Source organism: Papio anubis, chromosome X (genome assembly GCF_008728515.1).
Source record: "Papio anubis isolate 15944 chromosome X, Panubis1.0, whole genome shotgun sequence".
NCBI lineage: Eukaryota > Metazoa > Chordata > Mammalia > Primates > Cercopithecidae > Papio > Papio anubis.
Window position 1 is genome coordinate 7,869,250 of NC_044996.1, and position 17,932 is coordinate 7,887,181.

Genomic DNA, 17,932 nt, shown 5'->3' on the forward strand with positions numbered 1-17,932 from the left:
TACTGTTGTGCCCATCTAGTATATTTTTATTTTAGTTATTGTAGTTATCAAACCCATAATTTCTATATTTTTCAAAATAATTTTTATCTTTTTATAGTCTCTCTTTGGTGACACATTGATTGTATATTTCAATTATTTATCCCTGGTTTTATTTAATTGTATTATATAATAGGTGATTTTAAGTCTGTCTAGTAGGTTTAATGTCTTAGCTTTCTCTGGGAGAGGTTCTATTCACTGATTTTATTTTCATATATATGGGGCTGTATTTTCTTTTTCTTTGTGAGTCTCATAATTTTTGGTTAAAACATAGACATTTCAATATTATAATATGTAAAAGCTGGAAATCATATTTTCCCTCCTTTGTTTTTGTTTGTTGTTATTTGTTGTTTTTGTTGTTGCTGTTTGTTTAGTGACTGTCCTTGACTAATTTTATAAAATCAGTATTCTTTGTCATATTCAAGCACTGAAGTCTCTGCTTGAATTGTTAGTGGTCAGCTCATGATTGTGCAGAAAATTTATTTATTTGTTTATTTTGAGACAGGGTCTCCCTCTGTTGCCCAGGCTGGAGTACAGTGGTGCAATCTTGGATCACTGCAACCTCTGCCTCCTGGGCTCAAGTAATCCTCTCACCTCGGTCTCCCAATTACCTGGGACTACAGGTACAAGCCACCATGGCTGGCTAATTTTTTTTTTTTTCCATAGAGATGGAGTTTTGCCATGCTGCCCAGCCTGGTCTCGAACTCCTGAGCTCAAGCAATTCGCCCACCTCATCCTCCCAAAGTGCTGGGATTACAGGCATGAGCCAATGATTGGGCAAAAATTTTAAATGGCATGAACCAATAAGTCTCACTGCCCCTTCCTTGGGGATCACTATGGGTGCTGGAGCATGTGTTCAATGTTCCGGTGTTTATAGTTCTCCCTATGCAAAACCTCAATGTCAGTCACAGGTAAAAGACTCAGCCTTTTTCATGTCTTTTCTGGGGATTTACATGGCTCTGCACATGTACATGGCCTTCGAAATTCCCAGTAATATACTGGAGCTTTTCAGTGACCTCATATGGAACCTCATTCTGCAATTTTTACTTTTATTTGTTTTTGTCAGTCTTTTGTTAGCTCTAACGTGAATAGACATCCCAGCTCCTTGCAATGCCAAACAATTAATATAGATATTTTTAACACCTTAAGGTCACTAGTATTTGCACTGAGTGAGCTCTAAAACAGGCCAAATAAGAATATATCCTGAAAATTGAGTTATTTAGGGAGCTGACAGACATGTGAAATAGTAAAAATTATCTGAGAACAGGGCTATCTTACAGCTCCAAGTGCATTCAGTTCCTTCTTGCAGCCTCGAGACTGCTGGTTCCCACAAAGACTGCTAGTTCTCATAGAGATCTTTTCAAGGCTACCACACAGCTGAGATAAGTGCTGTGGGAATAGAGCAAGCATAAATGCTAAAGATTGCTTATCTTACCCATATTATACTATGTTTTTTGAAGAATGTTCCTCAGATTTTTGCAAGCCTTTGGTTAATTTCCAGATTTATTCACAATTGAATTTGTCCGCTTTTTCATCAGTTTTTTTGGCCAGTGTCTGTATTGTTTTTGTGAAGGAGTAGTCTTACAGAGTTTCAGAAATGTTTCTTTAATAAATGCTCCCCGGATTGCTGCAAATCTTTTATTAGTTTCCAGAGTTTGGGAAATGTTTATTCTGACATTATCTTTTTGGAACTTTTCTTACTCATTTTATGGAAAAGAACATTTTGCTAGGTTCTGATTCTACTATTTTTGCTAACGTCCCAGCCTTGACTTCTTTAATAAATTTTCTGACTCTAACCCTTAGTTAGATCTCGATCTACAATTATGCATATGTTAGAAATGCATATTTTTCTATACATTGTTGATATTTTCATAGTATTAACATTTTTTCAATCTGTAGTTTAGATTCAATAGTTTTTATTGCCACCATATTGTTACTTTTTTTGTTGTTGTTGTTGTGCAGTCTGTTGTTTTAAGTCCATTCTATGAGATTTTCATTTCAAGAATTATATTTATTGGGCTCTAGAAATTCAGTTTTGTTTATATTAATATATTTCTTGACTTGCTATATTTGTGCTTTTCTCGAAATACTTACAGTTTGTTGTAAGTGTTTTAATTAATTTTTCTGGTGTTTTCATTATGTTTTTAATTTCTGTGTGGATTGTCTTCATGGTTTTTTGTTTTTGTTTTTTGTTTTTTGCTTCTCAGCATGCGTAGAAAGTTGTTCTTGTATACTAGACTTTGCCATTTTGCATTGTTGTGTGTCTGGGTTTTGATGTCTTCCTAAAGGAGTGTTGATGTTAACGTGTTTATTTAGGACAGTAATTTGTAGTTGAAAACTTGCTCGATGTGTCAGAGATTGCTGTGCAGGCTTTCTTACACTATATTTGGAGTTAACTTTACTCTAGGGCTATTCTACATCTATTCAAAGCACAATCCTTCTGGGGCTTCTACTTAATGCTGTGAGTGTTTATCATAATCTCTCCATTCTGGCAGGTTGGAATTCAGAAGTGTTCATGTCTTTTGTAAACTCGAGAAGTTGTTAAATTTATCAATCTCCAAAATTTGTTATCTATTATCTTAAAGTTTCATGCAACACAGGTACAGTGTAATATTCAACCAAAAACTCAAGGGGATCCCTCTGAGGAAATCTGCAGTTCTTCTTCTGCATATCTCCTGTCTCTGTGGTTGTCTGCTTTATTATTTCTACATGCTTCATCTTTCCCAAACTCTGATACTTGCTTTCTTAACTCAGCAAGACCACTGTACAAGTTTCTTTGCTCCCTGCCTCTTCCGTGGTCCAGAAATGCCTCCAGGTATACTATAGTGGTCTTAGTGCTCCACTTAATTTTCTTTATTTGGTGGATCACAGTACTGAACTGTTTGTTGCCCATTGTCTGCAAACAATTATTTCTTATATTTTGTACAGTTTTCTAGTTTTCGGTTTTTGTTTCTATTTTGTTTCTTTTTTGGAACAGGAGAGGAACCTTAGCCTCAGTTAATCTGTCCTGGCAAGTAGAGAATAGAACCCTTTTTGTAAAAGACTTGTTCTTTCTTCCTGACTCCCCACATGTATCTTTATTTATCCTTGAAATTCAGCAACTTTTTCCAGATAGGTCCACATGCTGAATGTTCTGTACCTTTTTTTCTTTTTTTCAGAGATACAATATCTCTTTTTATCCCTATATTAAAGACTTAACCTTCATGTATTTTGCTTCATTCTTCTGGAACAGCAGTTCTGTGTGAGTTGAACATCTTTTGTTAAGGTTTCAGGTATTGCTTTTAATATTTTAATATCTTTTCCTTCTTTTGCTTTCATTTTGTGTAATTTCTTCATGCCTTTCCATCAGGCCTTACAGTTTTCAGTAATGCTTATGTGTAATTTTGTTGCTTCTAATATGATCTGATATCTCTACTGTTTAATTTTCTCTTTTCCACTTATTTTCTGAGTTCTGTTAGCTTTTATCTCCCTCTATCACCATGTAATCTAAGTTTCGAACCTCTGTTTTATTGTAGCTCTCCTTCATGCCATCCAACTCATGCCATTTGTAATTTTTTGAGACTATGGAGAAATAATTATCTGTTTTTTAACTCCTTAGAGAATTCTTGTGATACGTGCTGTTAATTGACCTTTTGTTCCTTTATTTTTTTTAATTAAAGTAATGTTTGAAATTTATTTTGATAATTTAATATTTTCTGTTTTGAGATAATTACTCATCTTTTAATAATGCCAGCTGTATTTTGGGGTTGGGAAAAAATAATGATATGAGGATGTCAGTATCTTTAATTTGCGTTTATTTTCTGGGGCAAATTTTCAAAACAAATGTCTGTCCTTTTCACCTGGTGGCATGTCTTCTCTTAGTTATTGGCATTCAAGTTGTTGATCATTCACAGAGGTGAAGTGGAATAAACGACAGAGAGGAAACACATTTATTCCATTTCACCTCTGACAGTTCCAGCTGGATATAAGGTTAGATAATAGATAAACAAGTTGTATTAGTATGGTTTCTTCTTCAACGCCATCTCTCGGACCACTCTGTAGTGCCAAGCTGGGTTTCTGCACGGGTATTCTCTCCTTCTCTGGTTGTCTGCCCATTCCTCAAAAGTGTTGTTGAATTCAATACTAAACATAGTAGTAGTTATTTTGAAGAAACTGAATACTTCTTGAGGTGTAAAGTGTGTACTTTGAGTCTTCTGCCTTATTTTGTTTTATGTTTCATAGTGTTTTGTAGACATGTCTCAAAAATTTTGTATTATGGTTGTGGTCATTTTATTTTGCCTTTGAAGACACATCCACTTCCCACCCCCAGAACAAAACACACTACACAGTCTACTTTGCTCGTTCTGTGATACTGGTGAGTTTTGAGAGTGGGTAGTGTAAGGTCAGCCGAGAGAAAGGATGAGGAGACCCAAAGTCAGGCAAGCAAGCTTTATTGAGCTGCTTGGCTGCCTCACCACAGTTAGAGGAGGCAGCACCGCTTACAGACTATAGCAGGGTTTTATAGGGCCAGAACTGGGTCGGGGTGGGGGAGCTGAGTCGGGGGTGCAGGAGGACTGGGTCGGGGTTGGGGAGCTGAGTCAGAGGTGTAGGTGTCCTGACCGCCTCCTGGGGACGGTTTTTTGCCAGCTTTGTTATGAGAGGTTAACAGACATGTTAACTCTATCCTGTAACTGTCTGGACAGACAGGGTCCGTGAAGTGGCTGCGGTGGGGGGTGTGTGTCTTTTGCCCTGGGGTAGCTGTGCGGAGAGTGGAAGTGACTCTATTGTAAGGCCTGTGGGAGGGGAAGGGAACAGTCTGGTCGGGGTGACCTTAACAGGCAGTAGAACAGTAGTATAAAATATCTCTTTAATTTTTAGTAGAATAATTAGCTTATTATTTAGGGAGAATAAATTGTTGCCTATTTTGTTGAAGAAATAGAATATGCTTTGGTACTATTCTACTCCTAAAACAATGACTACAAATCATTTATGTCGACGTTTTCAAGAGCTTGGTTTCGCCACCAATAACTAAATAATTTTTTTTTTAAAAAAAGCAGCCTCCCCCGCCCTCTCCAAGAGGGCCTTATTCCGCTGAAGGAAATTAATTAGATGTACTATAGCTTCTTGCTACTCACGTGATACTTAGGCCAGCATAGGTGTCACTGGGGACAGTACAAAAAACAAATAATCCCAGGTCCCAATGTAGATTTATTGAATCAGGAATTTCATTTCAATGAATCTTCTGGTTATTTTTATGCACATTAAAGTGAGAAGCACTACCACTAGCAAAAGTGTTCCCAGATTTTAAAGAAAGCTTTGCCTACTGTCTCAATCCCAGTAAGGATGTGTATCTCCACATTTCTTCCTATAGCCATAGTGTGAGAAACTGTGGTCAAGAACTAATGATATGCTGATGACTCTCTGGAAATAAAAATTGTGATTTCTATAATTTTCCAATTTCCTTGGTGTGAATACTTCACCATGAATAATTTCAAGCTAACTGCATGATGTCACTGAATGTGGAATTGGGAAAAGATTTGCACAGTCTGTTCTCACATGACTATGCAAGCTGGCTCCAGCACATCACTGCTCAGAATCTACCTATTGTTGCCATTGCACAAACACAAGTTATCTTACCAACTTCTATGATACTTTGGGGTTTTCTGGATGCGATTTTTTTTTATTAACAAGTACATTTGTAAAATGAAATAAAATGCAATGTAAAGATAAACTTGAAACTTATAAAATTTTTCTTTATCTCCTCTTACCCCTTTAACATAAACTATAATTTCTTAAAAATTTGTTTTATAAACCAAACTCTTCATATATCTAGAGTTTTGCATCAGTTACATAATATATCTTATTTTGGTCTTCAAAATAACCTTTTTTCACAATGTATTTTATTTTATTGTTTTATATAATAATTTGAATACAGTTGTGGTACAGTGTGGTCACTTTATAAAGAAAGTGGTTGACTTGGACAAGGTCACAAAATAAAGACAGAGATAAAACAAAATGAGACGCCAGTTTTCCTGCATCCCACTCTCAGTGTTTGTGTCAAATACATTTTACGGGGAGAATGGAATAAGGGGATTCCTAGAAACTGTACCTGACCTTCTCCTGGGTCTAAAATTTCTGAGCATTTTGAAAGAGAATGAATGGCAAGTAAGGCTATGCAATATTGGACCTGATTGAGAAAGATTTGGATGACCAAGCTTATCACTGACTTATCTGCCTTACTTAATAGACTAATTGATTCATGAAGATCACTTTGGTTATTTTCTCTTTTACAGTCATCAGCAACTTCATTCATTATGCAGATAATGAAAGAGACATTCAGAGAGGTTAAATAATTTGTTCATGTATACACAACCAGTAAATTGCAGAGCCAGGTGAAATCTAGTTCCACGTGAATTTCCAAACCCTCATTTTTCTTTATTCCATTACACTTGATATATTTAATTGTTCTTTGTTACTTGTATTATATTGAGTCTGAATTTGTTATTCTAGTGATATGATAGTATTAATATCCACATTCAGTTGAAAGTGTTGGTCGAACAGCAACCATGTGTAATTAGTATCCAGAGCTGTATCAACCAGTCTGTTTCCATCTTTATCTGTAAAAAATCCTCAGATAACTCTGATTGCAAAAACATTTCACACATAGAATAGACACATTCATAAAAACGAAGTAGATTAGAGGTTATCAGAGGCTGGAGGAAGGGAGAAGTGGTAAGTTATTGCTTCATTATTACATAGTTTGTTTAGGGTGATGAAAAAGTTTTGGAAATAAATAATGGTAGTGATTATATATCATTGTGCAGATAGTTAAAATTCCACTCAATTGTACACTAAAAATTGTTAAAATGGAAAATCTTAAATTCTGTTTATTTTACCAAAATCTACTAAAAACAGACACGAGGCCTCATAAAACAAAAATTCACATGATGGCCATAGGTTTTTCAGTTGTAGAAAGTAATATTTTTGGGGAAAGCTCCAAATGACTTGTTCATAGCCTAGAGACTCTAAGAGAAAGTTTTTCACAAACACAGCCAATCATAATTAAAATTTCTATATTTGAATAGACTTTTTTAACCATAGAAAAATTAATTTACAATGGGAATTTTAACCAGATAGGGAGCCTTTTGACTAACATCAGTCAATGTATTCTTTTTCTGTGAGAAGCCAGAATGACTATTATCAAAAACACAAAAAGTAACAGATGCTGGCAAGGATGCAGAGAAAAGGGAACTTTTACACACTGTTGGTGGGAATGTAAATTGGCACACCTCTATGGAGAAGAGTATGGAGATTTCTGAAAAAACTTAAAATAGGACTACCATATGATCCAGCAATCTCACTACTGGGTATATATCAAAAAGAAAGGAAATCAGTATGTCAAAGAGATATCAGTACTTGCATGTTTATTGCAGCACTATTCACAATAGCCAAGATATGAAATCCACCTAAGTGTTCATTAGTGAATGAATGAATTTTAAAAATGTGGCGTACAGACACAGGAGCATAGCCTAGAACTAAGCACACAGTTGACACAATAAACATATATTGCCTGTTTGTCTAGTTAGGATAATTTTTAGAAGAAAATGTGGATATAAGTGTTAAATAAAAGTAAAAATATAATATAGAAAGTCTATTTGCATAATGGTGATGATGTACATATGTGTGTGTATATATATGTTTATATATAAATTTCTTTGTCTGAATGGCATTCTGTAGACCTAGGCTAATAATAATTCCTATTTAAGTTTAAAATGAACTACAGCACATGGTCAAAAAAATGGTTCTTTAATGAGAAAATTTACTATATGCACCTTCCTACAATAGTGCTTTAAAAGTGTTAAAATATAGATATCAACATCATATTGTATTTTTCTAAAGACCAAGGACTCTTGAAGGTTTTGGAGCAACAAGTGGATACTCCTCTATTAGTCAATAAAATATTCTGGATATATGCATATGCATTAATTAGTATTTTTTCTTTCTTATCGCTTTACATGTTCAGAGCTGAAATGTTTTGCTCAAAGTATTGATTTTTGATTATATATTGCAGAAGGTTTACTTCTGATGTTGAGGTTTTCTACTTAAATCATTCATCCTTATCTCTAAGAGCTAAATAATATTTTAGAGTTTTTCCTGTAAGTGGCAATAAAATACACTTACTAAATGGAATCTTTTGTCTCCATGGAGTAGAGATTAAGTTTCAGGAAGCAGAGACACAGCTGCAGTGTGCTGAGCTCAGAGCTCGTTTTTCTAAGTCTTTGTCTTATAAGTTTGGTCAGATAAAACGTTTGATCTGAATAAACTGAAAATGAAAAAAAATAAGATACATAAATGCATTTAGAGATTCGTTTTTCTGTAACAATCCCCTGCAGTTTCTAAGAAAGATATCTTAGAATCCTTAAAAGTTTAATATAATATGAATGGGAACAGAATAATTTTCTCTGAGGTGCTGTAAATGGAAGAGGTCCAACGCAATGATATGATAAATGTTTGAAGTGATGAATATCCAGTTACCCAGATTTGATCATTACACATTTATGCTTATATCAAAATTTCACATGTACCCCATAAATATGCACAACTACTTTGTATTCATAAAATGTTTTTAAAAGATGTTCAAATATGCCCATAATAGTATTTAGAACTTAAAAAATTCACAGAGCTCAATTCGTAAAACCCTTCGGCATACACAGAGGGGCAGGTAATTGCCTAAACTCATAGTGAGGGAACCAGCAGAGTCAGCCCTTGAATCCAGTAAACCTGATCTCCTCTATAGGCTCTCCCATTAAACATTCACATATAGGAAAAGTCCTCATTGCAGTTGTTCTATTTGAAACGGTAATATGTAATACAAGCCTGGGTAAAACATTTACAATTGAATTGGATGCTTTGAGCAATTAAAATCAACAACTGAGGTCCCAAGGTCATTTTAATCTTGAGTATGTTTTTCTTTCATTATCTATTCTTTGATAATTAAAATGTTCCAAAATAACGATAAGAACAAACATGCATACTTACTTTATCACACATTGAATACATGCTATTACGGGTTTTAAAAAACTTAAAAATGTTTCCACATGCTATAGATAATGGGTTGCTCATGTTTCCATGGTATTTTAGGTTTACAAAGTGCTTTCATGTTCATCATCTCTATGCTGTCTGCAAGATAAATAACATCTATCTTCTTTTAGACATGATGGACTTGAAATTCCATAAGGATGTGATTTGTGTAAATAACTCAGCTTGGTGATGACAGAGGCAGGATTAAAACCTTTGTTCTCAAACTTTAATATACAACAGAATCCTCTTTTTAAAGCACCCTCATCTGGGTCAGAATTTCCGATTTAGTATGTCCAGGTGGACACCTAAGAATTTGCATTTCTAACAAGTTCTCCTGTGATACTGACTTTGCCAGTCGAAAGACCCAAACACTGATGTAGTTAATGCTGGGGCAGATATCCGTATTCTCATGTAGTCGCTCTTATAGAATTAGAAACATTTCAAGAACAAGTGGTTTGCCTAACCTCTTTTCTTAAATGTATTAGTGAGTCCTCTTTATATTTAGCAAGTTATTAAAGTAGTATCTTATATTTTTGGTTTGCCCATATCAATGACATTTTAAAATAAGAACTATATTTCAACATATATGTATCAAGTACATTGAAAGAAGTGTGAATCTATTACTAATTTTTTGCGGTTACAGTTATTCTTAATGTTTTTAAAATTATTATGTTAGGGTTATTGATAATATGCATACCACTATTGTAATGTTATATTGTTCTGTATTATTTGATCATATATTTACCTTTGCCTGTGAGATTTATACTTTGATATGCTTTCATATTGTTCTTCAGTGTGTTTCTTTAATGTGGAACCTTATGTCCTAAACTAGAAGCTTTGTGCTCAATGTGATTATAAAATCATTAGACATTGAATTTAAAATATAAGTCCATAAATAAAATTCTTATTATAAACTGTAAGACGAATGTTAAAAGATAACATCTAAGGATATAAGAGAAAAAGAAAAAATATAACATCTAATCAGTAATGTAACCATTATTTAATGTTTATTATTATTTTTACTTTTCTACTTTTTAGTTTAAAGACATTTGCATGGGCAGCAGTTTCAAGTTGCAGGATAAAATATAGTATGTCCAGTTATATTTGAATTTCAAAGAAACAATAGCTGGTTTTGTATTAGTTTTCATTTTGTGTTTTTTGAGTATAAATATGCCCCAAATATTTCACAGAGCATACTTACACTAATAATTATTTGTTGTTCATTTGAACTTAAAATATAATTGAGAGTCTTTTCTGTTTCTTTTGCTGCTAAATCTGACAATTCTAGATTAATGACCAAAGTAGAGGATCACTGACTGCTAGGTGAAAATATAGAAGGTAAATATGAGCACCCCTATTTAATCCTTAGCAGTATGAAAAGTAAAATTTAGAGTTTCAGAATAAATGCATTACGTTGACATCATAAACTTATAACTAATGTTATTAGTATCTACCAATACATATAGTATACATGATATGTAAAAACATATATGTATATATATGTGTGTATATATATATACACACACATAATATATGATATTTTATCAGTCATGATTTCAGGATAGTATATTTATATATTAAACTTCCTGTACCCTCAATATGGCAAGATCTTCAAATACAGTCATGCATGAAATACTTTCTGAGCACTCCATGTGAATCAGAATTCACTGTGTTCAGTCGAAAATGAGTTAAAAAGGTCAACAAATAGTTGTCCTCTGTTCTCCTCTGATCTTAAGTGCAAAGAAAATCGCATGAAAAGGCACTAAAGCCAAAACAGTGATTCTCAACCCTCGCTTCCCATCAGAATTACCTAGAGAGCTTTAAATTCTATGCTTGGGTCCCACCCTCAGATATTTTTAATTAATTTGTTTGAAATCTATCTTGGACATTGAGGAGTTTTAAAAGCTTTCTCAATTATTTCTAATTTGCGGCCAACATTTCTTAAATTAATGGTTCTCAAACTTGTTTGCATATTTTAATGACACAGGGAGCTTTTACATAAGTATGTTCACGACCAGACTACATCCTACCTAAAAGGTGTTGGGTGGAGGAGGTGAGGTTGAACAGTCTTAAAGCTCCCCAACTATTACTGGAAAGGGGTCCAATCCACAACCTAAGAGAGAGGGCTCTTGGGCCTCGCAAAGAATTCACGGTGAGTCCACAGAGTAAAGTGAAAGCAAGTTTCTTAAGAAAGTAAAGGAATACAGAGTAGCTACTCCATAGGCAGGCCCACAGCATGGGCTGCTTGACAGAGTATACTTATAGTTATTTCTTGATTATATGCTAAACGGGGTGAATTATTCATGAGTTTTCTGGGAAAGGGGCAGGCAATTCCCTGAACTGAGGGTTCCTCCCCCTTTTAGACCATATAGGGTAACTTCTGAACGTTGCCATGGCATTTGCAAGCTGTCATGGCACTGGTGGGAGTGCCTTTTATCATGCTAATGATTATAATTAACATACAATGAGCAGTAAGGACAACTAAAGGTCACTTTCATCACCACGTTGATTTTGCTGGGTTTTGGCCAGCTTCTTTATTGATTCCTGTTTTATCAACTGGGTCTTTGTGACCTGTATTTTGTGCCAACCTTCTATCTTGTCCTGTGACTATAAATGTGTAGGGATGGGTGCAGTAGCTCACACCTGTAACCCTAGCACTTTGGGAGGCCAAGGTGGGTGGATTGCCTGAGGTCAGGAGTTCAAGACCAGCCTGGCCAACTTAGTGAAACCCCATTTCTACTAAAGATACAAAAAATTAGCTGGGCATGGTGGCAGGCGCCTGTAATCCTAGCTACTCGGGAGGCTGAGGCAGGAGAATCACTTGAACCTGGGAGATGGAGGTTGCAGTGAGTTGAGATCGTGCCATTGCACTCCAGCCTGGGAAACAAGAGTGAAACTCTGTCTCAAAAAAAATAATAATAAAAAATAATAAAAAAAAAAAAAGAGAAGAAAGTGTAACCTACTGGGAATGCAGCTGAGCAAGTCTCAGCATTATTTCACTCAGCCCCTACTCAAGATGGAGTTGCTCTAGTTTAAATGCAACAACTTATTTCAATATGCAGGTAAGCTGGAAGGTCATTATTCTGTAGGATTTGTATGCTCTTTACACAGCTGTTCATTCAGGTATGTACTAGACTTTGAATATTTGTCTTATTAGAACTTAAGGGAAATTAAAGAAAAAAACAGAGCTTTAGGAGGTATTGACAATATTGGTTCTCTTAAGGCTTGAGGAGGTATCTTTCATGAGATCATTATATGAATATCACATGTACTCCATAAGTATGTATAATTATTATATATTCATAACAATTAAAATTTTAAAGAAAAAAAATTCTAAAGACAATGACAATAAATCCAGCATGTACTTGATACTTCCCTGTGGAACACTCCACCATAGCTTGAAATCCTATTTCATACCTTGAAATAGGGCTTTTTAGTTTCTTTTTTTTATGTACAAAGGTAACTAAAAATTCCATACTGAGTCAACAACATCCAAAAAAGCTTTGGGAACACAAATGTAACAGCTTTTTACTATACTGAGTACTGAAAACCCTGCTGTTAGTTGTTTTTTCTTCTGCATGCATGGATGAACATCCCATATGAATAAGTTGGGTATGCTTAATGAGTCATGGAAAAGCTTGGATGCCCTCAAGTGGAGCTTGGAATCTTCAGGATGCAGCAACTAGAATGGATGGCTTTGTTTTACCTTCAGCCATTATATCAGGTGTCATCAATTTCTTCATTCAATTAGTTCTCATTTATACATAGTAATGCCTATTGACTTCTTAATTCACTTCTTCCAGTGTGACCAGATAACAACTCCTTTTTTCCCCTTCCTTCTGGTGGTGGCTGTGATCAGGGTATCAGGGGTTGGAGTGGCAATGTGTGTAGAAGGGAATGAGGTCTGGGTAAAGATTCAAGAAAAGGCACTTAGTTCTTGCTCAGCCCCATATTGCCTACGTCACTTAATTTTCAGTGTTTTAGCTTCTTTATAGTTTCAATCAGCATAGTGTAACACCTGCCTGAAGGTCTCACAATATGGCTGTGAGGAACAACATTAGTTTAGTATGTCATCATATGTGAGACAGCTGAAAATGAAAGATTCATGGTAACAGTAGGGGCAAAGGAAGAACTCTGGAAATTAGACGTGTCTATTGAGGTGGTATAAGTGCTGTGGGTATTGGCCTAGGCTAAGGAACTTTTTTTTCCATGATGTGGGAGAAGAACTTGTTCACTTGCAAGAGTTAGGGGCCAGGGGTTGCAGAAGGGTCTAAAGGTTTAAGGAAAGTGGAAATATTGAGTCATTTCTAGGAATGTAAGTTTCTTGGATAGAGTTACCAGATAAATCACAGGATATAGGGTTAAATTTGAATTTGAGGTAAATCGTGAATAAAATGTTCATTATATGTATATCCCAACTATTGCACGTGAAATACACTAAAAATTATTTGTTGTTCATCTGAAGTTTGTGTTTGTGCATTCTGTATTTTCATTTGTTGAATCTGCCAACACTAATCTTGGGAGAGTTGGGGATGTCAGCTTTGCCCCTTTCAGTTACTTTTGTGGAGGAGAAAGTTTCAGGTATTAGTAACTTGCTATGTGCCTTAATACATTGTTGATTGACACATGATATTTAAATATTGATAGCATTTTATAGTTTATGAAGCAGATTTCTATGTATTGTTTAGGAAGTGGATTTATATATATATATATATATATATATATATATATATATTATTTACAAAAATCTTATAAGTTAGGCATTATAATTCCCACTTTACAGATAAGAAAACTGAAAATTCGAGTTTTCAGGTTATGATGCTTGTTCAAGTTTATATGGCTATTTAGTGAAATATTTAGCAATTAGAAACAGTTCTTTGATTATATGTGCAATGTTATTTCAACTATGACCAAGCTGTCTCTTAGACTGATTAGATCTCAGCATTTTACGTTTTACCAGAAGCAGATTCTCTTTTTGTTTTCCATTATCTAAAACTAGTCCCAGCAGGCATTACTTCTAATCCAGTTGTTTTGCTTGTATGATTCCATTGAAGATTTAGTATTAATGAGATCGCTGTGAGTAAAATATACAGCACATTGAATTTGTCACTGTAGCTTCTCTTAACAAATGAATTGAACAAATGTAGTGTTACAGGAATTTACATTTTCTGCCCAGTTGGAAACCCAACAATTTATTTGCTCCGCAATTTTAAATAGCTACTTTTTACAAACAGTGTCCCAAATTGACTTCAAATAACGTAATTATAGTACAATATGTTCTTCTAAAATCTTCCCTAGATTTGTATGAATGGTCATTGCATGGCGAATTGTAACTAAATTTCTCCAGTGCAGCACATTTTCAAAGATAACGTTAGCAAGGAAGTGTTTAATAGCAATAACACACATGTAGTGATACTATAGAGTAGTGGTTCTCAGAATGTGGTCTCCTCAACCAGCAGCACCAACATCCCCTGGGGACTTGTTATTGAGCTGGAAACTCCTAGATCTCAACCTAGACCTACAGAACCAGAAACTCTGAGGCAGGGTTCAGCAATTTGTATTTAACAAGCCCTTCAGGAGAATCTGATACATGCAAAAGTGTGAGAACCATTACAGGACTAGCATCCTGCTGTACCTCCTGAGGGTGAAGAGTGAATCCTGGCTTGGAAAAGCTAATTGAGACACATTTCTGTTCTAAGAATACTTCTGTGGACAGCATTTGATGGTAAGTCCACCCCTTGGTTACCTAAAATCTTTACATGTCAGAACTTTCTCAGCAGGTAGGGGAGTGGACACAGTCAAAATAATGGAGAGATAGTTATGAAATTCAGTGAACAGAATTAATTGTTAAATGCAAGACATTTACCAAACTGTTGTTATATGTAGGGTACCATCATAAGCATTTTGCACATGTCTCATTTATTTCTCATAACCATCCTATAGTAGAGTCATTATTATGACCGTTTAATAGATGACAGAAATATCAAGTACTTTGTTCAAAGATGCACTGCTGGTGAGTGACCTTGGTTTGGTTTATAATTTAATTATAGTTCATCTCTTTAATGAGTGTCCCCGGCCTCTCCACAGTATAAGGGGCGTCTCCTGTTGCCACCTACCTTGAAATTGGTTCTCATCATCTTACAATGCAGTTTTCTATTAACTTGACGGATATCTTGAAACCAGAGGGTAAATACCAAAAGACACATCTAGAGGATTGTATGAAAGTGTTTCAGTTTTTCACTCTTGGCCCACCCAGGCCTTTTAAGAATTCCCTATAATAAAGCAGATCAATATGTTAATGTTGCAGTTTTATACTTTTAAAAGAAAATTCATCAGTAACACATATAAGGAAAGTTGGTGTGTATCAGAGTTAGTATTAGAGATTAGTAGAGAAACAAATGACTATTTAACATGTGGTGGTTTTGGATAATTGGTTACCAGAGAAGTGAAAAACAAAACCCTAAATTAAATCCCTGTTTCAAACCCACCATATATTTTTTTAAAAATTCCAAATGCATTAAAATCTAAATGTGAACCACAAAAGATGAAATATGTTTAAAATATCTATATGAAAGAGTTATCTTGTGAGTAAAGAGAGTTTATTTTAAAAGATTTCTTTAAAAAAATACTACATCAAAATTTAAAACATTAATATGACAAAAAGAAGATACCATGAAAAAGTTGAAAGACATATGACAGATTAGAAGATATTTCCAACATATGCAATGAAGATAGGACTAGAAACCAAAATATATGACAACATTCTACAAGTGAATAAGAAGAGTATGAACAATTCAGGAGAAAAATAGGCACTAAACACAAATAGGTAATTTATAATAGAGAAAATTGTGGAATAAGTATGTGAAAATATGCTATACCTGTATATTAATTAGGAAAAGGAAAATATAAGCATCAGTGAAACACTATTTTATAGTTTTCATGTTGGCAAAACTATAAAATCTGTCAATAACCAGTATATACTTCTAATAAGTGCATAAATTAGGCCAATTTTTTTTTGCAGAGGACAATTTGGAAATAGCTAGAAAATCTAAATATGTGCATACACTAAAACCCAGCAATTCTACTTCTAGATATGATTTCTGTGGAAGTTTTCCTATTTGAGTGCAAAGAGGTACACATCATAAGTTCACTGCAGTGCAGTATGTACTAGTTAAAGATTGGATATGATTTAAATGTCCATCAATAGGAAAATGGACAGAGAAAGTTTGGTATATTTTTGAGGTATGATGTTATGTAGCAGTTAAAAATAATGAATTAGATCTATGCATCAACAATGATAGATTTCTAAAATCTAATTTGGGGATAATAGGTAATTTGTAGGAAGATATACATAGTATGGAAGCATTTGTGTAATTTAAAAATATGTGTGACCGTTTTATATATATGTGTGTGTGTCTGTGTGTGTGTGTGTGTGTATGGATTGGTAGGATAAACATAAAATTCAGTTGTTTCCTCCAGGGAAAAGCTAAGGTAGGAGAATGGGATTGAGGAAGGAATTCTAGAGACAATTTTTATCAGAAATATTTAGTGGCTTATATTTTTAAAATATGACGTAAGTATGTAAGTACGGAAAAATATTAACCTAAGTCTTTGCTGTTATAGTCTCTGCATTTTTTGTATTATTAATCTTATTTTTTCCAAAATAGAAAAAAATGCCCTGAAGCTCAGGGAGGTATGTAAATTGCATGAGACAACCAAGGTAAAAAAATATATCGCTGTGTAAAGGCCAATTCAAATGTAATAGAAAGGCTAATTACATCAACAGAAAAGTGAAGTATTTCAAATGGGTCTAGAGATTTTTCAAGTCTTTTTTTAGTAAAGCATTACTGACTAATCCCAGCCCTGTTGGGAAGGGTTTCAATAGATGTAATTGTTTTTACTAACTTTGTTATTTTTCTTTTTTCCAAGACGTAGTCTTGCTCTTTCACCCAGGCTAGAGTGCAGTGGCACAATCTCAGCTCACTGCAATCTCCATCTCCCGGGTTCAGATGGTTCTTCTGCCTCAGCCTCCCCAGTAGCTGGGATTACAGGCACGTACCACCATACCCTGCTGATTTTAGTATTTTTAGTAGAGATAGAGTTTCACCATGTTGGCCAGACTGGTCTCAAACTCCTGACCTCAAGTGATCTGCTCATCTTGGCCTCCCAAAGTGCTGGGATTACAGGCATAAGCCACTGTGCCAGGCCAATTTTTATTTTTCACATTGGAATTACAAAATCTGTGTTGGAGCACTATCTCCTTCGTGTCTGTAGGTTGGTAACTATGTTAGAGCTGACACTAACACCTACTTTCACCATCTTGACAGTATCACCAGATGATACTCCCTGCTCAAAAAAAAAAAAAAAAAGATGTAACGTGGTTAATTAATGTTTTCTCTTTTTATTTTTAGAATTGCTTTTTGTAATCCACTGCACCCTGGTCTTCTGGCTATCTGGTGTTATGAGATTTCAGATGATCTAGTAAGTATCCTTCTACTTCTTAAGGAGGGCTTTTTATGAAAGCCCTCTGTAGATTTAAATTAGCAGTGTTAAAAGTAGACATAATCATTCATATTGACTAAAGATTTTATAGTTTTGGATATATCAACTTGTTAATTCAAAACTTCTTAAGATGGAAAGCTGGTGGATTGAATACTGAAGATTAATGAGAAACAACAGCAGCTTGAGATCAGGATTAAGGTGACATGAGCGCTAACACTAGGCCTGCCTTTAGCTCTGAGATGCTGAAACGATTTCTTGCATTCTCGGGGGTTCAGTTTCTCCATCTGTACATTGGTGAGATGGACTAGTAGATTTTATTTGATGTAGGTATCAG

At 34.7% G+C, this 17,932-nt stretch overlaps 1 long non-coding RNA gene across 1 annotated transcript in view; it reads left to right on the top strand.

Moving 5' to 3' along the window:
- The first annotated feature begins 757 nt into the window (after positions 1–757).
- Positions 758–17,932, top strand: part of LOC108583643 — a 64,254-nt gene continuing 47,079 nt past the window's right edge. Inside the window, exons 1-2 of the long non-coding RNA XR_001898434.3 lie at positions 758–3,308; positions 17,508–17,577. This is a non-coding gene — a long non-coding RNA (uncharacterized LOC108583643). The remainder of the gene's footprint in view (positions 3,309–17,507; positions 17,578–17,932) is intronic.